General features: G+C 37.0%; 1 pseudogene; it reads right to left on the bottom strand.

The window, feature by feature from the left end:
* LOC118592877 overlaps positions 1-15,461 on the bottom strand; it is a 44,720-nt pseudogene that overhangs the window by 14,439 nt on the left and 14,820 nt on the right.

Genomic DNA, 15,461 nt, shown 5'->3' with positions numbered 1-15,461 from the left:
CAAACAAGAGCTTACTTGTACACGTTGGTTCAGGATCCCATCTTCCATTGATACAGATTGAGTGTTCATAGTCTTGCTTTCCTCTACATTTGTAACTCATTCTAAAGTTATGATTAAATTCACTCTTCTTGGGGAGATTTGCCCCTACTGCAGTTAACCTTGGCGCTTTACACTTCTCAAGTGTATCTGTTGCTACACAAAAATATTTACATGAAAAGTAAGACCAATTACAAGAATTGAGCTAGCCACTACATTAAAAATAGCTATGTAGTCTATGTACAATGAAACTATGATTTGCGTCTATAAATTCTGCCAACCAAAATGCTGAGGGTTGCCATGCAGAAGTGGTTTATGATGTGAGAACTAGATCTCATGTCCAGTCTTATACATCTCAGAGAGTTTAGGTCATGAAGGGTTTTGGGTACTTGACTACTGCAAGCACATAGGAAATCACTGTCCAGATGCTCTTCTATATAGGAAATGACTATGACATGACCAGCTTTGGTCCCATACTTGAAAGCTGTGGAAATGTTCACATTTGTTGCTTTCCAATTGTAATATCTTTAGTCCAATACTTAAAAAAATAAAATTAAAAATGTGGATAGAACACAAGAAGTTTTTTGTTTAAATGTTCTTTTTCAATAGATGTGATATAAGAAAAGAATATTTAATATATACTGTGTAGAAAACAAATATTTCAATCTATTTTCTAAGAATTGATATAAGAAATTAAATGCTTGTAGTCACCACCTATCTCCTTTATATTCCCTTAAAAGCATCTATAAGCAGCTGTTTTATGTACTAGATCATCCTATAATATAAAAGTAATAAAACTGGTTGATTGTGTTATGAGTTAAGTAAGGTCTATATGTGGATCTTTTAATATTCTATATATTTGAACTACTCAGTGAAGATGAGAGTTCTCTTTGAAACTGACAAAATTTCAATATGGATCCTGGATAACATTTATTAATAATTAGAAATGTAAAGAAAGAGATGAGAATGGATAAAGCAAATAAAAGTAAGTAATTAGCTAAAGTGCTACAATTGTTTTATAAAACAATATTTAAAATATTGACCAGAGTAATTTACTCTCTCAAGACACTTGAGAATTAATCCCTTCCTTAAGATTGGCTCATAGGAAGACAAAACCTGATATTTTGTAAAGGTAAGTGGGGGAAGACCTATAGTCAAGATACCATGTTGACTGTGTGATTGATTTGTTTCTGAAAGGATTTCTTATTCATCAAGAGAAAGCAAAAGATATGAAGAATTGTGTGAATGTGGCAAAATAAAATGTTTATACTGTAAAGTTAACGTAGCACAGCTTGTGATAACTGGAGAGAGTCATATGAAGATGACTATAGGCGAATCAACCATCAGAACAAAATCTCTGAAGTCTGAACAAATGATAAAGCAGAACTTTGTAAAAAGAATGCAGAATTGGGTTTTCATGGCTGACAATATGTCTGATTTCTCTCCCATATGAAATTTATTTTGTTAAGCAGTTTTAAAACAGTGATATTAAAGGCTTGAAGGCATGATGTATTTGTTTAGCAAAAAGTGTAAGGATTAATATGCAGTAGATATATTGATTTACATGAAAAAACTATTATAAAGTGGGTAGGTCTTCTGTGTATAGAGAACATATCACTAAATAACACAGGCATACATGACCTTTCTAAGAGAGATCCATGTTTCTCTGGCATTATCCAACACTTAAAACTCCAATAAATAAATGATTATCAAGGACTGGACACCAATGGCTATTCTGAAGTAATGACACAAAAACACTCTGAAAAACACCACAGTTTCAGGGAAAAGTACATGTCAGCACCAAGATGTTTTCAACTATTCATTAAAGGCTCAATTGCCAAAAGAACAGAGGGAGTCATTGCAGAGTGAAGTCACCCATATTTTTCATCCAATCCCAAAATTTTTCATAGAGCTGATTTCTACAGTCAATGAGAGGACCTAGGACCACACACTCATCACATCGTCTTCAGCTTTAGCATGTAGAATAGACAGAAGCATCATAGAAATTCTGGGAGAGGAAAGTTTGTTATGGGAGAGTAAGAATGGGTGATCTGCAGACTTGGTTTCTTAGTTTTTTTTAATGATATGGAAGGAGGGTGCCATATAATAACAGCAATCATGCTTTTGTAACATTTTCATATCTTCTTGGGTATTATTATTCACATTTTAGTCACATGAAAATTTATAACTAACAACTAGATTTGACTGAAGATAAACAACAAACATTTATAGATTATATTAATAATTTTCATTCATCTTTAGACATGCATCAAATTATAAACAATAAAAGTTTGGATTCATATTTTTTAAGACTGGATAGTTCTAAGAATATTACAAACTATAAAAATATGTATTAGGAATTATTCCTTCAATAAAAATACCACACTTCATGAAGTACCAATCTGAGGCACATAACCTTACCAACACACTTAGGAAGCTGGGTCCACTTTCCACTAATGCATGAAACTGACCCGTGTCCAATCATTGTGAAGTTTTCTGTACAGTTGAACTCCACTGAATCTCCATGATGGTAGGGAGGGACAAAAAACTGGACAGAGCCATGCTCAAGTTTAGGAATGTCTCCACATGTTCTCTCCTCCTCTGCAGAAAGATGTTTCACAAATGTGTATTTATGATTAAAGCATCACATGAGATACAAAGCAGTGTTTAAGTATGAACACTAATTACCGACACACATTGGCAAGGTTGTCCACTTCCCATCAACACACTGGATCTTATTGGGTCCCTTCAGGAGAAATCTAGGCTTGCAATCATATTCCACCACTTCACCATGGCTGTATTCTTCTTTCTTTGTTCCCTTAACTTCTCCATTGAGAAGTTCAGGAGGTTGATCACACGATCTTACTTGACCTATTATGGAAATATTGTGTAACTATAAATGAAAATGTCCATCTTATAGTCTAAAAATCTAGTACAAGGAGAAATTTTTATTTTATTTTATTATTATTATTATTATTATTATTTGGTTTTTTGAGACAGGGTTTCTCTGTGTAGCTTTGCACCTTTTCTGGAACTCACTTGGTAGCCCAGGCTGGCCTCGAACTCACAAAGATCCACCTGCCTCTGCCTCCCCAGTGCTGGGATTAAAGGCGTGTGTCACTACCTCCTGGCTTTTTTTTTTTTTTTTTGGTTTTTACAAGGAGAAATTTTTAAAAGTGTATTTCCCATATCACTTTTTACAACACCTTTCAAAATCAGTAGTATTTATACTAGACTTACATTTTACATTGGTAACATGCCTGTTGAAATAGCACTGAAGGTGGAACAATGTTCAATAAACCTGACACCTCAAAGATGAATGTAAACTAGTCAGCAATTGAAGTTACGTCAATTATAGTGGTTTTCACATTTTCTGGCAATACTTTGTCATTTAGTTATCATTTTGTAGAAGACATCATCACTGCAGCAAACATCTAATTAATCTGTTTCAATTTGTTCAATACATGATATTGAATAAATAAACACCTGCTTTCCTGCTGTTTTGACATACTCTGTGAGATGGGATGGAAGGCTTATCCTATAAAAATGCCAGCATTAATTATAATCTCAACAAAATGAAAGAAGTCTTTGTAGTCTCAGCTGTCACTGTCTGCATGTGTACACACAGTGCTACACATTTTTAAGAAGCAAGTTAGCCTGAGATTAACCTCTTAAGTAAGTGACTGTGTATTAGCTACACAAAATGGCTTGATTATGGCTGTCTGCATCTCTGGATATGCTTTAGCCTGTAGACATGCTGGAAGCCTGGGTGATATTAGGAGAAGGGAAATAAACTTCCGATCCTCATTTACCAAATGTAAGACAGATACTGACCTTTGCATGTTGGAAAACTAGGAGACCATCCAAAGTGATAGCATTGCACCAAATCTGGTCCAACTCTGTGGCCTGGTCGGCAAGAAAATTTCAACAAATCTCCAACTTTATATTTTTCTTTCTTGGGATTAACGATTAAGCGTGGTTCTAGTAGGGGAATGTTGCATTCTCTTTCTTTAAAGTAAGATCATCATAATATACAGTTAAATATTGTTAAGTTAGATTTATCTCTCGTGTATTTATAGTGAAGCATCAGTAACCCTCTTCCTCATCAAAAATGCTGCGTATTTGCTGTGGGATATCTTTCTATATGCTGTGAATATATGTTGCTATGATTGGCTGATGGCAAATCGTTTTATAGCCAGGCAGGAAATCCAAGAGAGGAAGAAGAAAGACAGAAGCAGAGGAGACACCCTCCCACCACCAAAGGAGGAACAAGATGCCAGCAGACCAGTAACACCACTGTTATGTGGTAGCAGATTAGTAGGAATGGGTTAATTTAAGATGAAAGCTAACTAGCAAGAAGCCTACCATAGATCATATAGTAGGTAATTAATATAAACTTCTGAATGATTATTTTATAAGCAATTGTGTGTAGTCAGAAATTTTTCTGTGTCCTGGCTGGCCGGCCGTCAGGACAAATCTTTCCCACTTGGTCCCCCAAGTAAGCACACCGAGGCTTGTATTAATTATAACTGTTTGGCCATTTGCTTAGGCCTATTACTAACTAGCTCTTACACTTAAATCAATCCATAATTCTTATCTATATTTAGCTATGTAGCTTGGTATCTTATGTTAGTTTTGCCTTGCCATCTTGCTTCCTCTCTGTCTGGCTCGTGACTGTTGACTCAGTCCTTCCTCTTCCCAGAATGCTTCTTGTCTGCTTGTCCTGGCTATACTTCCTGCCTGGCTACTGGCCAGTCAGCATTTTATTTATCAACCAATCAGAGCAACACATATTCACAGCATACAGAACAACATCCCACAGCAACTGTGGGACCACAGGGCCGGGTGGGACCAGAGAAAACCTATGCCTGAGAAAACTTACACACCACACCAAAATCCGCATGGAAGTCTTTGAGAACTGTAAGATGGTGCAATATATTAGTTATAGAATTGATTAATAAATTCAACTTATTTTTACAGGATCTGATTTGCTACAGAAAGTTACTAATGCTAAAGCTACAACTTCCCTAATTTTAAAACACAAAATTGTTGAAGACCCTGACATTAACCCTCACACCTATAAACATATAATTTTTGACAAAGAAGCCAAAAATGTACAATGGAAAAAAGAAAGCATCTTCAACAAATGGTGCTGGCATAACTGGATGTCAATGTGTAGAAGGCTGCAAATAGATCCATATCTGTCACCGTGCACAAAACTTAAGTCCAAGTGGATCAAAGACCTCAACATAAATCCAGCTACTCTGAACCTGATAGAAGAGAAAGTAGGAAGTAGTCTTGAATGCATTGGCACCGAGATCACTTTCTAAATATAACACCAGGAGCACAGACACTGAGAGAAACAATCAATCAATGGGACCTGCTGAAACTGAGAAGCTTTTATAGAGCAAAGGACACGGTCAACAAGACAAAGTGACAGCCTACAGAATGGGAAAAGGTCTTCACCAACCCCACATCTGACAGAGGGCTGATATCCAGAATATATAAAGAATTCAAGAAATTAGACATCAAAATGCCCAACAGTCCAATTAAGAAATGGGCTATAGAACTAAACAGAGAATTCTCCACAGAAGAAGTTCAAATGGCTGAAAGACATTTAAGGAATTGCTCAACATCCCTAATTATCTGGGAAACGCAAATCAAAATGACTCTGAGATACCACCATACACCTGCCAGAGTGGCTAAGATCAAAAACAGAAGACAGCTTATGCTGGAGAGGATGTGGAGCAAGGGGAACTGTCCTCCACTGCTGGTGGGAATGCAAGCTTGTACAGCCACTTTGGAAATCAATATGGCTCTTCCTTAGAAAATTGGGAATCCATCTCCCCCAAGACCCAGCTATAGCACTCTTGGGCATATACCCAAGGAATGCTCAATCATACCACAAGGGCATTTGCTCAGCTATGTTCGTATCAGCTTTGTTTGTAATAGCCAGAACCTGGAAACAACCTAGATGCCCTTCAACTGAAGAATGGATAAAGAAAATACGGTACATATACACAATGGAGTACTACTCAGCAGAGAAAAACAATGACATCATGAGGTTTGCAGGCAAATGGATGGATCTAAAAAATATCATCCTGAGTGAGGTAAGCCAGACTCAGAAGGACGAACATGGTATGTACTGACTCATAGGAGGATACTAGATGTAAAACAAAGATGACTAGACTGTCAAACAACTCCAGGGAGGCTACCTAGAAAACGGGACCCTAGGAAAGACCCAAGGATCACCCAATGACAGAGAAATGGATGAGATCTACATGAACAACCTGGATGACAGTGGGAGTAATGAAGGGAAGATTTGAGGGAAAGAAAGCTTAGGGGAGCAGGAGATCCCAGCTGGATCAAGAACAGAAAGGGAGAATGAGGAATAACAGACCATGATAAACGAAGACCACATGAGAACAGGAATAGGCAGAGTGCTGGAGAGGTCCCCAAAAATCCACAATGATACATCCTCTGTAGGCTGCTGGCAATGGTCGAGAGAAAGCCTGATCTGACCTAGTCTGGTGATCAGATGTCTAAACACCCTAACAGTTGTCCTGGAACTGTCATCCAATAACTGATGGAAGTGGATGCAAAGATCCTCAGCCAGTCCCCAGGTGAAGCACCAGGTGTCCAACTGTCGAGAAAGAGGAAGATCTGCAAGAGCATGAATTGTTGAATCCAAGATTGCAAAAAGCACAGGGACAAATAGCCAAATGAATGGAAGCACATGAATTATGAACCAAAGGCTGTGGAGCCCCCAGCTGGATCAGACCCTCTGGATAAGTGAGACCATTGAATAGCTTGATCTGCTTGGGAGGCACCTAGTCTGTGGGACCAGGACCTGTCCTTAGTGCATGAGCTGGCTGTTTGGAACCTTGGGCTCAGTCTGGAAGGAGGTGACAGGACCTGCCTGTACTGAATCCACCAGGTTTAAATGAATCCCCAGGGGTGCCTTGATCCTGGAGGACATGGGAATGGAGGGGAGGGACTGGGGGGAGGATGGGGCTGGGGGCGGGAATGGGGAGGACTGGGGAACCCATGGCTGATGTATAAAATTTAAAACACATAATAATAAAGAAAAAAAGAAAGCACACAAAAAACAACAACACAAAATTGTTTCCTGTATTAGAAATTAATGCTATACAATATCTAAATCACAATTGAAAATTTTCAGTTTAATATAATTGAGAAAGTATATCACATAAAATCAGTTCTAATATATCTGAAGTTAGGAAAATATAATTAATATATTTTAAATTAAAGGAAGTACAAAACATGTGCAAAACACTTACATTACTCTAAACTGCTTTGTTGTGCTTCCAATTCTTATTAATAACCACTTGTTAATTATTTTTACTCAAATTATGAATGGGTAACATTCTCCATTAAAATTAAATTTTTCTTCAATACTTAGCATTGTTATTACAAAAAAAAACAAATAAAAATGTTTCTTCCTTGAAATTTCCTTTCTTTGCTGATTTATAAATTAAAAATCACAACTTTAAAATTAGGGTGATATAAAAAATAATTCATACTTTCAAAAGTCAGCTGTTAGCACATAATCACCAAAAGATTTGAAAAACATGCTTTAAAACTACTATGAATATAACTTACAGTGTGGCTGGAGATGGAACTCAGAGGAATGCCACATGCTAAGTGTGTGAGACCCTCTGGGAACACTCCCCAAATAATTCCTTTCTTTTAATATTGCGTTTTAGGTTAACCTGGAAGTCCCCCATAACAAGACTCGTCACAATTCTTCTATAATATAATGATAATAATTCAGAGATGTTCTTTTATTTATATCTGTGTCTGTTTATGTATTTTTGCTGATTTCATAGAAATTACCTGATTAAACATACCATACTACTCTGTCTTAAAGTGAAAAATGCCGTTTTTTTTTTTTTTTTTTCATTTTATATTTGTAATTCTAGGACTGATCCTTAGGATATGGGCTAGCCAAGTATTACTCATCTTAACTAACAGCCCTGCCTCAGCATTCTGTTTTAGTATTGGATTGTATTATAGAGAGCCCTGATTTCATAATCTTGAACTGCTTATTATCAGAGAGAAATTAATGATCACCATTTCACCATTTGTGTAGTTTGATTTTTATTTTTAATTTGGAGATCACATATTTCTGTTTATTTATGATAGACCTTCCTATGTAGTCTAGTACAGGGAACCTTGAAGTCAGCTTAATATACTCCAAGACCAAGTTCTCAATACAAAGGAGATTTATTTGCCCCAGAGGGAAAAATATCAGGGAATAAAGAGACAAAGACAGAAGATAGCTGGACCTAGGTAGCCAGCCTCAGAAGGAGGAATTGACCAAATAAGGGACTAGGAGGTTAGCGTTAGGAATGTAATCTAACAGTTCCTAGCAAGGCAGAGAGAAACAGGGAGAAGGATAAGGCCTGGCAGAGCCATGTAAGCCATGCTCTGGCTGGCTAGAGTCCCTTTGCCCAGACTGGTGTGGAACTAAAGACCTTCATACTTCCTACCTGCCCCGTGTTAAAATTAGAGTTGTGTACTACCCTGCCAGGCATACACATCCTTAATGAATTCTGTTTGAGTGGACCATTGAGCTGCAAATCAAGTTTCCCAGTCTCGGCTGCTATCCTTTTAATTTTTATTTTCACTTTTCCAATTATCCCTGTGGGAGACCCCAGCCCCCAACATTATTTACTCTAGGGACTCTTGAGGAATAAGAGACTTAGTTAGAAATAGAGGGGAGAGAAACAGAGAAAACCCAGGACAGACTCTGGTGAGCCTGGATCCTTATCCCCAGCCCAGAAGTTTATTCCAAAGGTCTATTTATAACAATGCCAAGGGGTGGAGCAAAAGACTTTCCCCTTGCTAGTTATAGTCAAGTGTAGACCCTCACAAACAACTGGTACCTAGTCCTATGGTCCAATCAGCCTCTTATGCAGTCCTCCTGGGTACAGCCACTAGGAAACCTAGTGGGCTACAACATATCCTGTCTCCTCTTCCTTCACATTGTGTACGTTTTCATGACTTTGTTTCATACTTCAAATCTAAATTTTGGTAATTTAGACCTAGTTCAAATAATTAAGTGCTTGCATTTATGAAGTGTTAATCTAATTAATCTTAATCAATAAAAACCCAGGAGTCAGATATCAGGGTAAAAACCTGGAAGATCAGAGAACCAGGAGAAGCTGTCAGTTGATTCCCATGTCTCTCCATTCCTGCATCTAAAAAAAAAGAGCTGAGATCCTGTCTCTATCCTGCCTTATCACTTCCTGTCTCCACTTCCATAGTGATGGGAGCCACCTCCACCCAACTTCTATGGTTAATTTGTGGCTAGCTCTGCCCTTTGATATCCAGGCAAACTTTGTTTGTCAGAAAACACACACACACACACACACACACACACACACACACACACACACACACACACACACACACTATCACACTATCACACTATCACACAACACATTTATGATAATAAAACAATTATACTTTAATTAGAGATGTGATATACACAGGTCATACAAAGGAATCACTAATTTAACATATTTTGTTTGCTTGTTTTTAGAAACAGGGGACTCATCATGTATCTCAATATGTCTTCAAATGTAACCCCTTGGGTGCCTTGCTCCTAAGTGATGGAATCACAAGCATGTGCCATCTACACCTGAAGAATGGTTTATTTTAAAATAGACTATCAGGCCAGTGAGATGGCTCAGTCAGTGTTAGTGGCTGGCCTCCAAATCTGGAGACCTGAGTTCAGTCTCTGGGAGTTCCATGATGAAAGGAGGAAGCAGACTTTCACAGGCATTCTGACATCTACATGTGCACTGTGGAGTGTTAGCTCTCAAACTAATGGCTAACTCAGGTACCTATTTAACATATCCAAGGAGATGCTGACCAGTCTCTCTCAGCATCACCAAAACTTGTTACAGAGGCCTGACTCCTCTCAGTACATCCCTCTACAACCAACCTCTGTGGAACCTGAGTTTCACTGCCCTGTTCCAGCTGTTCTTCAATATATAATCCAGCTATTTTGGCTACATGATCTCTTTCTTTCTGAGTTTCTGAGTTTCTGGGTTTCTGAGTTCCCAGGTACTCTCTTTGCTCTCTCTCTCTCCTCTTCCTGTCTTGGTCTCCCACACCTCCCATTGCCTGATTCAGCCTGGATTCTTCCAGATGCCTCTGGCTATTTTCTCCCTCACATCTACAGTAAACTTTCTCCTCCACCCATACCTAGGAGCAGTCATGTCCTCTTTTTGTCTTTTTTTTTTTTTTCATTCAGTGTGAACACCTCTATAAACACACACATGCATACATGAACAGACAGGATAAATAAATGAATATGATGAAACAATAATAACAATTATGATCGTCTTTAGCCTTTCAGACATCCCTTTCTCCCAGTTTACACGAAATAAGAAAGAAGATTCTAGGAAATTCACTTTTAAAGTAACATAAAAATATTTAGTTTTATTTTATAAAATTCAAGAGAAAATAGTACTCACCATAACATGAGGGTTTGTCAGACCATCCATCATAATTACATGTTATGGAGCCTTTGGTATCTTTATGTTTGTTTTCATATCCATCATGGCATTCATAGTCTAATTTGTCATTGAGTTTAAACCATGTGTTATTAGTGTTAGTTCCAGAATTCTCAAATATAGGCCTATCACAAGACTCTAATGAAAAATAAAATGGAAGATTTCATTTCTAATGTGTCAATGGACAATCTGAGTAATTCCCATGAGAACCAAGTATTCATAGGTCAATATGTGATAACACATTAAATACTGTATAAAAACAACCTTAGAAGACCAACAGTAACTGAAATAGACCAACTGAAACAATTATTAAAATGAAAAACACACTATTATGTTGTATTTATAAGGTCACTTAAGCTTTTAAAATATTTAAAAATAGTTTCTCAGCTCAAATTTTCTTATACTTATCCCATACTACAAGTAAATAAAAAGAGTATATGTGTTTTGTAGGGCAGCATTTTGTGAATTCAGTGTACATATTTAGTAGTTAAAATGATTCATAAAATATAGAAAAGTTGATTACCTGAATTTCATACAGGTACATTTATTGTATTATAGCAAAAGTTTTCTCTTTCTGTTTTTTTTTTTAAACAGGGAGATATATATTCCTTAGAAACTTTACCTTATATGTAGGAGGAAAGGTTTTGATATTCAAGGGTGAACACCCTTTAAAAGGGCAGCTAGCCAAGGAATCCTTCACTAGATTTAAAATTATATATTTTAAAGCATTGAAAAGAGAAATGAACTGATATTCAACAATACAGGAATGAGTCCAAAAGGAAAAAATAGTGGTGTGTATTCTTTCTTGAAGTTTAAAACTCATCTTTCAAATGAAATAGCATCAGCCACATAAAAGGAAAATAAATCTAAACTCTTATACATCACCAATATAATGGCAGGAGTATCATGAAGTACTCACTAATACATGAAGGTTGAGCTGACCATCCATTTTGGAGGCAGGTAATTGGTCCTGATGTTTCTCCATTTGCTGTTACGTATCCCTGTTTGCACCTATACTGTGTTTTTTTATTTAGAGCATATGTAAGATCAGATTCAGAAAGAAATCCATTCTCAATTTCTATATCTGACTTTGAACATGTCTCTAAAAGGAAAAGGAGTAAGAAAAAATGAGTGCATGCTCAGTAGCTTAAGGATTCACAATGTACAAAATATAAAAATAGCCATTGGTCATTTATATGTGATGTCTTGGTTAATCAAAATAATTTACATTACTAGAATGAAGAAAACTAATCATAGTTTTAAAGATACACCATAATCCTCTCTGAAATTCTTTTCTAACAAAGCAAGATTTAGATCAGTCATAAAATATTATTTTTTGTCTAAGAGAATCCATGATCCTTCAGAATGTCTGAACTCTTGAAAATGTTTTTTCTTGTATTTTTCTTTAAACCTTAGAGTAAATTGGATCTTTTAGATGTATAGAACTCATTTATCCAACTAGAGTTCTGTATTTGGATGATGATCTTGGAAAATACATAGGTGTTACAGAATCCAGTACCAAGAGTTTGAAATGTCCTCATAACTGCATGCCCAATAAACAACGGATGCTCAAAGTTCAAAGAAGTTCAGAACAAATAATAAGTTTATTCAATGTTCTTATGCCAAGATGATGCCTTCTCAAAACTTATGCAAATGAACTTGAAAGTTTCAAAGTAAATTTATTAATTTCATTTTTGTAAGCTAAATAATGTTTCATTGTGAATGTACCAGATACAGATACATTGCATGAAAAATTATTTTTAAAACAGCAGGCTGGAGAGATGGCTCAGAGGATAAGAGCACTGACTGGTCTTTCAGAGGTCCTGAGTTCAATTCCCAGCACCACATGGTGGCTCACAACCATCTGTAATGAGATCTGGTGCCCTCTTCTGGCCTGCAGTCATACATGCTGTATACATAATAAATAAATAAATCTAAAAAAAAAAAGATGTATAACACATAAAGTAACATTTAAAAAGCAAACAAAAAAACCTAGTATAGCAGTATACTTCTTCCAATTACTAGATTTCTTCCCAAAACATGTATCTTCTTATTTACAGATAAGTAGGAAATCAAAGGAGAAAACATTAACTATTTTATATAAATACTACTGTAAACATAAGATAAAACATTAGGAAATTGCACGATGTAGTGAAGAGACAGGAACACCATCAAAGAGCTGGAAAAGAATGAAGAATACAAATCAAAATATGTTTTCACTTTGTGTATTTAGAAAAAACTAAATAGCCACATAAGCATAAATTTTGAAAACCTAAAATGATGAAGGGAGATCAAGCAGAAATTAGACAAGGGCAAATAATGCAGTCCATGGGATCCAGCTCCCAAGAAATGCCCCATGCTTGTGAATAGAAGACCTCTGAGGAGTGAGGGCTTTAGTAAACTTTTTTTATCTGAGGGTCTTTAGAAATAAGTTTCTATCTGTCTGACAGGTAAATAAGGAAACACACATGCTTTCTGATGCTAACTTTCTCTTTTACTTCATCTTAAAAATAATCTCTTTTTAAAACTGTCTCTGTCTCCACATAGATACATTCTACATTGTTGCACTCTCCATACATTCTCCACACAGCCACACACCTCCTTTGCACAGCTACATCTTTTATCTACACAGCTTCCTTTTCTTTGACATCTCTTTCTTACATAGCTCCACATCTCTCTTCTATACACATTTCTTTTCTCTACTCTGCTACATTCCTTCACATGTTACTACATAATTTATTCACTCTTGACTCATTAATTTTCTCACTCCTTCACTCTCTCACCTTACTCTCACATTTTTTCTTATTCTCCTCCTCCTCACAGCCAAACTCTGGACAATGATACATTACATTTTCAGGGTCTGATGCATTCTCATAACATAGAAGTGTCACAGTTTTCCTCAGGCTATGAGGGTCGCACTGACCAGCCAGGGAGTAATGCTTGGCCAATCACATCTTAGCCTTTTCCCAGACAGAGAATGACATTGAAGTTCAGTACTTAACAAGAGCAGTAGTTGATGATCCTGGAGTGGTAGGGGTGCATGCAGCAAGAGAATTACTGCAGGGGGTTATGTCTACCAAAGTTGCTTTTGCTTCAGTTCTGACCTTGATTCATTAATAAACATGTGGGATTTCTGTTTGTGTGTTCTCTGCAGGGGCAGCTAGTCTGTTTTGAATTTGTTCTGAAATCTAAAATTGGCTGTCTTTGTGACTAAGAATAATGTTACTTTACTGGTGTCAGTGAAGAAAAATATTCTTATGCAGCTTAGGCAAAAATCATCTTTCTAACTATGCACAGTTACATATATGCCCAAAAATGTATGCCCAGTTATAAGACACTACCAATGGACTGTGGAAAGAACCCCACAGCTGTTCTTTTTAGGGAGGTAAGTAGTGGCACATGAGAAAGTTACAAACAGAAAACAACCGGTTTCCACAGCCAGTGATCCCACAGACTTTGCCTAGTGGGGCTTTCCAACAGAGAGATATTTGTCTGATGGCTTGACCTGTTAAATACTAGTTTTCACCTGCTGTATATTCCCACAGCCTCTGGCAAAGACATTGCTACCAGCAGCTCTCAGCAGGAAAAGTAAGGAAGTCATATGATCTTGTAAAGGAAAGTAATACAATTATAAATAAAAGAATGTTGGGCAGTAAAAATGAGGAAACAGAGGTCTCTAGTTGAAAATTACCCATGCCAAGTATTGGAAGACAAAGAGCACTGGACTAGCATTCCAAAGTATCAAAAGATTAATGAGGTACACTATCAAGGTGGCTTTATATATAGAGGGATTTTCCAGAAAATAACATAATGAGAAAGAACCCAGCCAGGAAAATAAGTACTTTACTGAATTTAAGCAACAAATATCACTCTTCTTGAAGAGGTTTGTGTCACTGAGACCCATGGCATAGAAAAGCAAAGTAGAGAAGAAGGGAGAAAACCTGGGGTAGACCTCTGCAGATCTCCACAGCCTATCCTCTAGTTTCTTTGGACAGATGCCAGTATAGTATAGCACAGCTTGAGATGATATGATGCAAACACCAGGAGACAAAAACTACACCAAACTGTAAAGTCAAAGATTTCCAGCACACCAATTATGTGAGATATACAAACTGGAAGTTTCTTTTGATTGATTCTTTTGATCACTCTCATTCTTGAGAAAGAACACAGAAGAGGTATATCAATATTCTGAATACTATAGTTGGAGAGGAAAAGCTACCCAAACCAGTGTAACCAAAATTTAAAGAGAACAAAATGATCAGACAAACTTAGTCTTCCAATGCTGCAGGTCTTGTGTCCCAAGCATTAGCTGCAAGAGTTCCATCAGGGCACTGCTGCCTAATTCAAAAGGACAGTGGTGGATATGAAAGAAAATACATTTGGTGCAACTGGCTGCAGGTTTACCAATCCCAGTTAAGTCTTTCCAAAACAATCTCTACACTGAAGGCTCACAGATCTTTATGGAAGTAGGCACAAAATGATTGTGAGAGTCAGCTCTCCAGAATGCCTGCTATTAGATAATGCTTTCTATACATGACAGGAAAACAGCCCCCATGGAATCTCAGAAATATCATTGTCTAAATGAGCTCAGCACAATACCAGTTGACATGCCAATGTGTATGGAGAAATTCTCAGTCACTACCCCAGGTGAAGAGTGATAGGTAATCAGTACTTGCTGGGAGAGGAAAATCAGACTTCTCTAGGAATAAGCATCTCTCTGGTAAGTGATCTAAACCCAGGTGATCAGACCTAAATAAATTTACATTCAAGCCAAACTAAAAGGACACAGTAGGATGTGCAAGTGTGTGTGTGTGTGTGTATGTGTGTGTGTGTGTGTGTACAATTGAGACGAGGTCATACATTGAGAAGAAAGGAAAG

Source organism: Onychomys torridus, chromosome 11 (assembly GCF_903995425.1).
Source record: "Onychomys torridus chromosome 11, mOncTor1.1, whole genome shotgun sequence".
Lineage (NCBI taxonomy): Eukaryota > Metazoa > Chordata > Mammalia > Rodentia > Cricetidae > Onychomys > Onychomys torridus.
Note: the sequence above shows the minus strand (reverse complement) of the source record. Positions and strands in the feature narration are given on the sequence as shown.